Source organism: Sminthopsis crassicaudata, chromosome 3 (genome assembly GCF_048593235.1).
Source record: "Sminthopsis crassicaudata isolate SCR6 chromosome 3, ASM4859323v1, whole genome shotgun sequence".
NCBI classification, from domain to species: Eukaryota; Metazoa; Chordata; class Mammalia; order Dasyuromorphia; family Dasyuridae; genus Sminthopsis; species Sminthopsis crassicaudata.
The window spans coordinates 101,239,060-101,251,233 of NC_133619.1; positions in this window are offsets into that span (position 1 = coordinate 101,239,060).

Here is a 12,174-nt window from a genome sequence, read left to right on the forward strand (position 1 = left end):
ACAAAATCCAACATCCATTCCTACTAAAAACTCTTGAGAGTATAGGAATAAATGGACTATTCCTTAGAATAATCAGGACCATATATTTATGACCGTCAGTCAGCATAATATGCAATTGAACTAAACTGCAACCTTTCCCAGTAAGATCAGGAGTGAAACAAGTTTGCCCACTATCACCATTACTATTCAATATAATATTAGAAACTCTAGCCTCAGCAATAAGAGCTGAGAAAGAGATTCAAAGAATTAGAGTAGGAAATGAGGAAATCAAACTATCACTCTTTGTAGATGACATAATGGTATACTTAGAGAACCCCAAAGACTCTGCTAAAAAGCTATTAGAAATAATTCAGAATTTTAGCAAAGTTGCAGGATACAAAATAAATCCACATAAATCCTCAGCATTTTTATATATCACCAACAAAATTCAATAGCATGAGATAAAAAGAGAAATTCCATTCCAAACAAATGTTGAGAGTATAAAGTATTTGGGAATCCATCTACCAAAGAATAGTCAGGAATTATATGAGAAAAATTACAAAACACTTGCCATAAAAATAAAGTCAGATTTAAATAATTGGAAAGACATTCAGTGCTCTTGGATAGGCGGAGAGAATATAATAAAGATGACAATACTCCCCAAACTAATCTATTTATTTAGTGCTATACCAATCAGACTCCCAAGAAACTATTTTAATGACCTAGAAAAAATAACAACAAAATTCATATGGAAGAATAAAAGGTCGAGAATTGCAAGGGAACTAATGAAAAAAAAGTCAGAGGAAGGTGGTCTAAGTGTACCTGATCTAAAGCTATATTATATAGCAGCAGTCACCAAAACCATTTGGTACTGGCTAAGAAATAGAACGGTAGATGAGTGGAACAGATGAGATACAAAGGACAAAAAAGGGTACATCTATAGCAATCTAATCTTTGACAAACCCAAAGATACCAACATTAGGGACAAAAATTCATTATTTGGAAAAAACTGTTGGGAAAACTGGAAATTAGTATGGTAGAAATTAGATATGGATCCACACTTAACACCCTATACCAAGATAAGATCAAAATGGGTCCATGATTTAGGCATAAAGAATGAGATCATAAATAGATTAGAGGAACAGAGGATAGTCTACCTCTCAGACCTGTGGAGGAGGAAGGAATTTATGACCAGAGGAGAATTAGAGATCATTATTGATCACAAAATAGAAGATTTTGATTACATCAAACTAAAAAGTTTCTGTACAAACAATACTAATGCAAACAAGATTAGAAGGGAAGTAACAAATTGGGAAAATATTTTTAAAGTTAAAGGTTCTGACAAAGGTCTCATTTCCAAAATATATAGAGAACTGACCCTAATTTATAAGAAATCAAGCCATTCTCCAATTGATAAATGGTCAAAGGATATGAAAAGACAATTCTCAGATGATGAAATTGAAACTATTTCCACTCATATGAAAGAATGTTCCAAATCACTACTGATCAGAGAAATGCAAATGAAGACAACTCTGAGATACCACTACACACCTGTCAGATTAGCTAAGATGACAGGAACAATTAACGATGAATGTTGGAGGGGATGTGGGAAAACTGGGACAGTGATACATTGTTGGTGGAATTGTGAAAGAATCCAGCCATTCTAGAGAGCAATTTGGAACTATGCCCGAAAAGTTGTCAAACCGTGCATACCCTTTGACCCAGCATTGCTGCTATTGGGCTTATATCCCAAAGAAATACTAAAGAGCGGAAAGGGACCTTTATGTGCCAAAATGTTTGTGGCAGCTCTTTTTGTTGTAGCTAGAACCTGGAAGTTTAATGGATGCCCATCAATTGGAGAATGGTTGGGTAAATTATGGTATATGAAGGTTATTGAATATTATTCTCTGTAAGAAATGACCAGCAGGAGGAATGCAGAGAGGCTTGGAGAGACTTAAATTAACTGATGCTGAGTGAAATGAACAGAACCAGAAGATCTCTGTACACTTCAATGCTGTATGAAGAGGTATTCTGATGGAATTGGATATCTTCAACATAAAGAAGATCCAACTCACTTCCAGTTGGTCAGTGATGGACAGAAATAACTATACCCAGAGAAGGAACACTGGGAAGTGAATGTAAAATTGTTAGCACTACTGTCTATCTATCCAGGTTACTTATACCTTCGGAATCTAATACTTAATGTGCAATAAGAAAATGGTATTTACACACATATATTGTATCTAGGTTATATTGTAACAGATGTAAAATGTATGGGATTGCCTGTCATTGGGGGGAGGGAGTAGAGGGAGTGGGGGCATAATTTGGAAAAATGAATACAAGGGATAATATTATAAAAAAAATTACTCATGCATATATATTGTGGGGAAAAAAAATTCTAAAACAAAACAAAACAAAACAAAGCAATAAGTTTCATTCATTCATACTTATTCTATGCATATGTACGGCTGAAAGGCCAGGCTTTTGCTTACACTGCATTACAAAATAGATCCCAAGCACAGTGTAAATGTGTGGAGAAAGTTCTTAAAGATCCTTACAAGAATTTAATTGAAATCCCTACTCAGCAAAGCAGTCACTGACAGTAACCTAACAGCAGTATGGTCTTCCACTCTAAATTGATACCTAAGGATCAGCTCTTCCTACAGCTTCTACTACTTACATTAAGTCCTCACTAGGAGTCAGCTATAGCAGTAAAGTAACTCCCTTTCTCTCCTATGAACTAATACTTGAGTAAGAAAATCACCTTCTCTCACATGAAAGCACTTAACATTAAGTATCTACTTAAAGCACAAGTTAAAAGTTTGAGATTAAAAGAGAAAGAAAAAAAGAAAGAAAAGAAAAGAAAAAAGAAACAATCCTTGGCTTGTCCATTACTATACAATCTAAAGCAACATTTAAGCTATAACTTATTCTAACTGCCTTATCATATCAAAGGGCACAAAGTACTGATATTGCTACTGCTACTTTGCTATTTCTTTCACTGGTCCACTATTATTTGCACTGGATATAATTAGTAGAATTAGATAGGAGTTTATCCCATATTGAGAGACAGAGACAGAGGGAAAAAGAGAGACAGACAGAGACAAACACAGAGACAGACAAGGCACACAGGAAGAAAAAGACAAGGAAAGCAACAAGAAAAAACCTGAAATGGGAGCAGGGCACCAAGGAATAAGATGTACCAAGTAGAGGAGCACATAGAAGAATTAGCAGGAAATTTCTAAACCATCTATAAAGGAAGCTTAGGGATGGGGGAAAGTTAATCCTTCTACTCCAAAAAATCAGAGATAGAGGAGGAGAATTTGTATATTAAAAGCTGAGTTAATCAGTTTGGTGATAAGATTTCAAGTGATCTGCTTATCCTTCTGCACTCAAAATCATGTAGAACTTCTAATTTCCCCTTCTTTCCCTTTCCCTATTCCTTCCCATGGGTTTTACTAATTGCAAAGCTATTCTCTGTAATTGATTTATATGTATAATTGAACTATGATTGTGCTAAGTATGAATATGACACTAATAAAACATCTTGTAATGACTCCTATCTTTGTCTCTTCCTGTCATAATCTGATCAAACCAGCTGATCAAACCTCTAGCACTTCTCTTTACCTCATAAGCCAGTGACCATGGCTAGGAGCAGAACTTTTGGATCCAATTCCTATGTCATAGTTATGGTCTGTAAAACTATAGAAGGGATTAACAGAAGTTCCTCACCAAAAGAAAATTACAACAATGAAATGACAGCCAGACAAAAGTAAAGAAAAAAAAAAAAAAATCCTCCGCGCACATATAGACACATATTAATGTTTCATGTTTATATATGCATATGCATATACATATATGCTGATACATATGCACATTTTAATTCTGAACCCTTTTATTGGTATTTTACATATAAAGGAAAGAAAGAGCCTCTCCCTTACAAAATATAATACTGAGATCATTCATCATCTTGGTTTTCTTCCTTTGAAAAGAATCTTTAATATCCTATTTTTGAATGACATTGGGACTTGAAACCAATACTTAGCAATAGAAAATTATAAATGCAATTCACTTGGCACAAATTTGTAATATGACCTGGAAAGAAAAAAAAGCAAAAACAAAAAACAAAACAAACAAACAAACAAAAAAAAAAACAACTTAACAACAACTCTGAAAGAGAAAAAAAGAGATTTCATATAGTTCCAAAGTCCAGACCACTGAATTATTGGATGAAAATTTTGGTACAACATAATGCACACTTCCCTAAAAATGTGAACACTTTCAAAATAAAAGAAGCTTCCTTGTGGGATCAAAAGATCTTTTTTCATTGAAAGTGATCAATAAGAGACTAGATGACAACTTGTCAAGGATTTTAAGAGAGAACTGATATATCTGTCAAGGATTTGGTCTCTGTGAACTTTAAGTTCTAGCCTGATTCTATAAACATATAATTTAATTTCAAACTTACATAATAACAAAATGATATATAAATATTCCCTTTGAGTGTTTCCTAGAATATGTCCTGTGGCCTAGGCATGCTAGTCCAAATGATCATGTCTATGATCATTTGTTTTTCTGTACATCCTGTCTTTTGATGATCCATCAGCTTCCTAGGATATAACAATTGTCTCTATGAAAATGATACTAAGATTTATATATCCAGCCAAAATTTCTCCTGAACTTTTATGTACAACTGTCAGTTGGATATCCCAAATAGTTACTAACATGAAGGATATTTTATTCTATTATAGAAAATATGTAACTAGACAAAGAAATTTGGAATCTATGTGTAGTCACATACATATGCATCTACACATACACAAGTCACTGTTTAGATGTATACTCATACTCACACATGTCAGATATAAGATTGTATTTGATCTATGTTTTATGCAGTCTATTTAAAGACTTCTTTCTGTATCATTGCCTATTGTCACATCAGAAGTTTGTATTGAATCAACTGTGTTCTCTCTTCCATTTCCACTTCTGACAACTTCAACAAATCTATCTGTAAGATACCTGGTAAGAGGTGAGGTGCAATGAAAGGCCAGAAAATTGAATTTCATTTAATATGCATCTATATATACTATATATACTAGCTATGAACTACATTAACATTGGTTCTTCCTGTTAAGGAAATCTCCTCAAACAAGGAAAGTTATCCATCTTATAATAATGAGGAATTACCTGTTTCACTAAGTAGCTGAATGACTTGGCTAGGGAAACAAAACCTCAGTCATAAAATATTTTGTATAATAAGGCCAGAAATATCTGTTTAATTTTAAAAATCAGTACATAATGTACATATTCTAAATAAAGGAATACTTTATTTTCTATAATTTTGCAACAGTTGGTTAAGTTTTTTAAGTGTTGTAACATAATTAACATTTTTTCAGATTTTCAATATTAATTGACAAATTCATGGGGGGAAAGATGTACATTGATTTCCAGTGTGCATAGCATGATGTTGGCACAAAACTTTGTCATTCTATCTAGAATTCAAAAGCTTAGCAACATTTATACCATTACAAATTTTAATTTATTTAGATTAGTTTCATTACTCTTTGTCCATGAAGAAGATGCCAAAACATAACAAAAAACAAAACAAACAAACAAAAAAAAAAAAATCAAGCAATCTCAAAGCAGTAAAATCCTCTGAGAGGCAATTATCAAGTAAAATAGACTAGCTTGGAAAGGTACAGAGGGAAAAGTAAAGTTTAAGCCTTTGTTGTTACTCTTTTCTTCAACACAGCTCAAACTATGATCTCTCATAATGATAACCATTTAATTGAAATCCCTGAATGCATACTTGCTAGTCATATATTTATAATAGTCATATATTTATAATAATGTTAAGGATGGTAATCATTACAAATAATAAATCAAACCAAATCAAACAGTTTATTGGAAGTTAGTAAATGAAAAATAAAGCTAGGGAACACTCTCATAGGAAAGAAATGTATCAGATTGTAAACTCCTTGAAGGTAGGAACTGTCTTTTTAAAATTTGTTTCCCATGCACTTAAACATAATATCTAACATATAGTAGATATCTAATAAATGTTAATCTTATTGTATTATTGTAGCTACACAACCATTTTCTTTAAATTCTATTTTTTCTGTTATAAATTTCATCTGTGCACATGTGTAGGTATTATTTGCTGAGACTGAAATTGCATTGAATAGTTGAAAATCTAAACAGTTTGGCATCATCAAGATATAAGGTATTGTGCAAAATTAAGTGTTTTTTTTTTAAGCTTATTTTGTTTAAGATTTATTTTTCTCATTTTAAATATATGAGGAATAATTTAAAATTTCAGTAAACCTATCAGCTCATTCATTTAGATGCTTTTTCAATGATGCTGACCCCAATCCAACAATCCTCAGCTTTTTTTTTTTCTTTTTTTCTTTCTTTTTTTTTTTTTTTTTTTTTTTGCTGAGGCAATTGGTGTTAAATAATTTTGCCCAGGGTCACACAGCTAGGAAATGTTAAATGTCTGAGGCCATATTTGAATTCAAGTCGTCCTGAATTCAGGGCTTGTGCTATATCCACTGTACCACCTAGCTGCCCCAAGTTCTCAGCTTTAAAAAAAATTGCGTGTTTTTTTTTGTTTGTTTTTTTTTAATACTCTTGCTCACATTCTTGAGAGTGAAACTTTCAGATCCTCCCAAATACTGAGGTGGCTTTTGTAATGTGTGTGCTAGCCTCATCATCTGTATGTACATCTCTGGAGTGAATACTGCCAAGGTAAATAAACTTATGCATAACATTCAAAATTTCTCCATTTGCTATAGCCCATAGTATATATGGCATATTCTGGCTGGTGGAGATTCTCTTTTTTTCATGGTGATAATTAGCAGGCCAAAATTAGGACCAGCAACTAAAAGTCAATCAATGCTTTGATGAATTTCAGACTCAGAGGTTCCATTGACCACACAACAATCTCTGAAGAAAAAGTCATACAGCAACTCTTCACTTTATTCTGGGCTTGGAGCTTTCTTTGTTAAATAGTTTACCATCAGTGTAGGAGCTGACCTGTTGTCATTTTCATACTTTTTGAAGCTGTCCAAAATCACTGTTGAAAATATAATAATAAAAAGCATGGGTGCAAGCACACATCCCTGTGTCAAAGAGTGAAAGCATCATCCATTGTCAGAATCCATGCAGACATGCTATAGTGAACTGGCATATAATTGTAAAATATATAGAGAATAAATCAGAGATAATCATTAGAGGGAATTTACCAGCATCAAGAAGGATCCTGAATGACTTCTTATAAAATTTTCATTGAAAATTAAAGGAAATCAGGAAAACTAAGAGATAAATTTAAGAAAGGAGAGCATTCCAGGGTGGGACAGTGAGTGAAATTCTAGGGAGGCTGAAGATGTGATATAGCCAAAGGAGACAAATGTCATTGTGTTAGAGTATGTTAGAGTAAATAAGGTATAAAAAGTAAGTAAGATCAGGTTATCAAACATTTTGAATACCAGTGGATTTTATACTTGTTTCTAGACATGAAAGGAAGTGACTGAAGCTTACTGAATAAGGAATGTGATAAGTGGATCAATAGAAAAATGTAGGTTTTTCATCTACCATTTCCCGTTTTTGTTTTATTACCACCCTCCTCTTATTCTAATTATATAACTTTAATGATAACTTCTATGTCCCATGTTTTGCAATTAGTCATTGATAATATTCTGTAGTCTGTTTACATTTATCATTAGTGTTTTCATGGAGGTAATAATTATATAAAATGTGTAAATATTTCTAAGTTTTAAATTCTTCCCAGAGATCATTAAAGGCTAGGATTCAGAGAAGACCATACCTTCTTATAATTGAGTAACATTGAAGAGATCAGTTCAGTTATATTGATAAAAAAAAAAAAAAAAGACATTATTTGAAATACTCAATTGGAAATTGGAAATACAATATTGCCTGAGGAGAATTAAGAAGGGTAGAAGGGTAGATTTGTAGAGAAAGAAAATATAATTATTTTTTTTCAATACTACCCTTGCCTATTGATTTTGTCGTACTTATTTATTGTCTTAAGGAAAAAATGCACTTTCTGAGGTGTCATTCAACATCAATTACCCGTAGTATAAAATAGAAATACTTAAGGACAGTCATGTTAATAAGCAAATGTGAGAGAATGGGAATGATCAGGTATGGGTTACTACAAAAAAGTAAACTTTCCAGTTCCAGCTTCACTAGGTTTCTCAGTTTTCATTACATTTTAACATCTCTGAGAGGGTTCTCTTTGAGATGAAAGCCATGGGATGTATCAGAAAATCAAATTGTTGATCTGTAAGAACACATGATTATTTAGTTGTGCTGAAAACAACTTAAAAATGCCTATCACAGAGCCCTAGTGAATGAGACTTAATTACTTAATAATTCACCATTTATTCATACACATCCTTTGGGATCATAGTCTGAAGCGACCTTATGATTCCTACTTCAGAATAGGGTACTATGGTTTACAAAAATCCTATTGTATATAAATAGCTTCTCAATATAGATGATTTTGACATTTTAATCTAATTGGGAATTGATTTTGATCTTTCATCTAAATTGTCATTTGTCTAATTTTACATAGATTGATGATACAGAAATCACAGCCTCTTTGATATTCAATATTTTCCTGTTCTTTAAGACATAGAAACTATTTTTTTTTTCTCTTTTTTTGGGTGATTTTGAAAACCTCCCACATATAGTGCCCTTTTGATTCCTTTCTTAAGAAAATAGCCATGATAGTCTTGAGCTTTCTCTATTATCTATAAGCCTTTTGTTTCTTTCTAAATTTAATTTCTCAACACAATTTTCTCCTCCCTCCCTTATGTCCATCTTTTCAGTGCACTCATCAGATATGAAAATATATCTTGATCAATTGTGAGGGTCATACTGAGTTTTTTATAGTATTTTATCACCTCTTTATCATCTATAATAGATAATTTTCAATTAGTTTTTAATGAAATTTTGCTTAGTTTCTTCATTTTGTTCATTTTTTTTTTTTTTTTTTTTTTAGTTATATCTGACTCGTAACTTCATTTTAGGTTTTCTTAGAAAAGATACTGGAGTGGTTTGGAATTTAATTCTCTACCTCATTTTACAGATGAGAAACTGAAATAAACAAAGTTAAGTGATATGCCAGGGGTCATGCAAGTTAATAAGTATCTGAGGCCACATTTGCACTTAGGAAGATGGAGGGTTCCTGACTTCAGAACCGGCATTCTATCTGTGGAGCCACTTTGCTATCCAAATAAACACTCCATCCACTGTTGTTCAGTCATGCCTGACTCTCTGTGACATTATTGACCCCATATTTTGTTGGCAAGAAGATTGAGATAGTTTTCCACTTCCTTCTTCAGTAGACTAAAGCAAACACAGGTTAAATTTAAACTAGTAAATGTCTGAGACTGGATTTGAACTTAGATTTTTCTCACATCAGATATAGATTTCTATCCATTGAATTATTTAGTTGCTGCCTTATGAGTACTGAAATGATAAATGACCAAATATACTTGAAAAGGATGAGGATATTTTTGTTTGTTTTTCTGCCTTTTGATACTGATATAAAAACAAAAACAAAACAAGGTTTAATATTATCAATTTTTTTTAATATATTTTCTCTCTGAACCAACCTTCCACTTTGTTGCAATTTTCTCTTGTTGCCTGAATTAAAGTAACTGTTGTTGTCCTTCATCCTTCTTTTTAATAACAGGGTTATATGATACATTCTCTCTAATATTATATATCTACTAGTGGATTCTTGGACAATTATTTTATATTTAAAATACAAATAATTGTTAAAGTTTAAGGATGTTCTAAAAAGCATGTGATTCTTCTTCTCTGCTCTGTGTCTCCTCGTCCATTATTCCATTAAAAACCTTAGAAACTAAAGGGAGCCTGCTCTGGGCTGGAGACCATTTTGTCTGGTTCTTATAATTGTCTCATTGTGATTCTTTTTCTTCTTGAGGGCTATGAGATTGATTATGAGTTTTCTATATTTACTCATTATCACATTCTGACAGTATTTTTCTAGTATACCAATAACACATAAAGACATCAGAATAAAACATTTGCACATTAAATCCTAAAATTAATTGCTCCTCTTCCTTACCATATTAAACAATGTTAACAACATCATTTAATATTTTCTTAAATACCATGGAAAATTTTAAATTACGGAAAGCCACTAATCTGTATAGCAAATGATCTGCTTAGCTTCTTTTGATTAATTAATTCAGTTGACTCAATTACCGAATCAGAAAATCTGAGATTTGGAAAGGAATTCTGCAGTCTCATATATACATAGACTAAATAGCATGCTTAACATTTGGTCATTCAATCTTTGCTCAAAGAGTTATATGAAAGGGCACTCCCATTACCTCACAAGGCAGCTTATTTCACTTTTGGATGACTCCAAAAGATTGGATTTTTTACTCCAGACATTTTCATATTGAACTGATTCCAATGACTTTTCAGATTGATCATCCAATCTCTTCTGAACCTACCACTTTGTGTTATAGCCTAATCTTTATTTCTTGAGGCCAAGTGGTACATGGATAAAGTGCTGGACCTGAATTCAAATCTGGCCTCAGACATTTTATTGCTGGGTAACCCTGGACAAGTTATATAACCTTATTTGCTTCAATTCATCTTCTGTAAAACAGGGATTCCAAAAGAGAAAATGGCATAGAATTGCAATGTTTGGCAAGAAAACCCCACTGAGGTCATGAGGAGTTAGACATGACTAAAACTTACTTAACAACAAAATAAGGGATTCAAAGGAATCTGATATTCAATCAGACTGAATCTTGTTTGTAAAATAGTTGTCACTTTGCCAATAGACTCTCATTTTCTTCTCAAAGACCTTTCTTTTAAAGAAAACTCTATAGGTTTAATAGAAATTGAAAGAATCCTCAGATCACCCCCTGAAAGAGATCCCAAAATGAAAATTTTCAGAAATATTATAGCCAAAATTTGGAACTTCCAGGTCAAGGAGAACATATTGCAAGAAAGAAACAATTCAGTTGTTGACTATAGTCAGGATGGCACAAGCTTTAGCAGCTTTTACATTAAAGGATTGGAGGGCTTAGTATATGATATTCTGGAGAGCTTGGTTCTCAACCAAGAATCACCTACCCAGCAAAACTGAATATAATCCTTCAGAAGAGAAAATGGATATTCAGTAAAATCAAGGACTTTCAAGCATTCATGATGAAAAAAAATCACAGCTGAATAGAAAATTAGACTTCAAGCATGAGTCTCAAGTAAAGCATAAGGGAGTAATTGAAAAAGGGAAATCATAAGGGACTTAATAAAATCAATCTGTTTATATTCTGATTATTCCTGTAATTTATAAGAATTGTCTCATTATTAAGACAGAAGGAGTATATATACAGGGGACAGAAATATGAGTTGAATATAAAGAGATGGTATTAAATAAATAAATATAAAACTGAGAGAGAAATGTATTTGAAGAAAGGCAAATTGAGAGGTGGAATGGCATAAGTTATCTGTCATAAAAGAGACAAAAAAATAAAGATTCTACAGTGGAGGGGAAAAGTGGGAGTGAGTAAACCTTACTCTCATCAGAATTATCTCAAAGAGGAAAAACCACATACTCAATAGGGGTATAGAAATGTATCTTACTCTTCAGGAAAATAGGAGAGGAAGGAGATACAAGAAGGGAAGAGGTAATAGAAAAGGGCATTTTGGTGGAGAAGCAAAATATTTTTGAGGAGGGACAAGGTGAAGGGAGTGAAAATACAAAATGGGAGGAAATACAATTAGCAATAGTAACTGTGAAAAGGATTTTGAAGCAAGTTTCTCTGAAGTCCTCATTTCATTAGAAAATGCTTCCTTATGTCAAATTAACTCTATTTGAAATTTTCTTGCAAAAGATATGTTGTAGTTTCATTCTCTAGCTCATTTTACAGATTAAGAAGTAAGTAACTTATCCAGGATCTCAGTTATTATATCTTTGCAGACAAATTTATAATCAAGAGAATCAATATTTAAAATCAGTAAAGATATCCTGATTTAAGCCGTTTTCTAACCACTGTGTCCTACCTGTCTAAAGTTGATATATTGCATAACTAAAATCTCTGTAATTCCTACAAATTATACTTCTGGTAACAAGGCTGGAGACTGAGTTCATTTTTGTTTGTGTTATTATCAAAGTGACATATA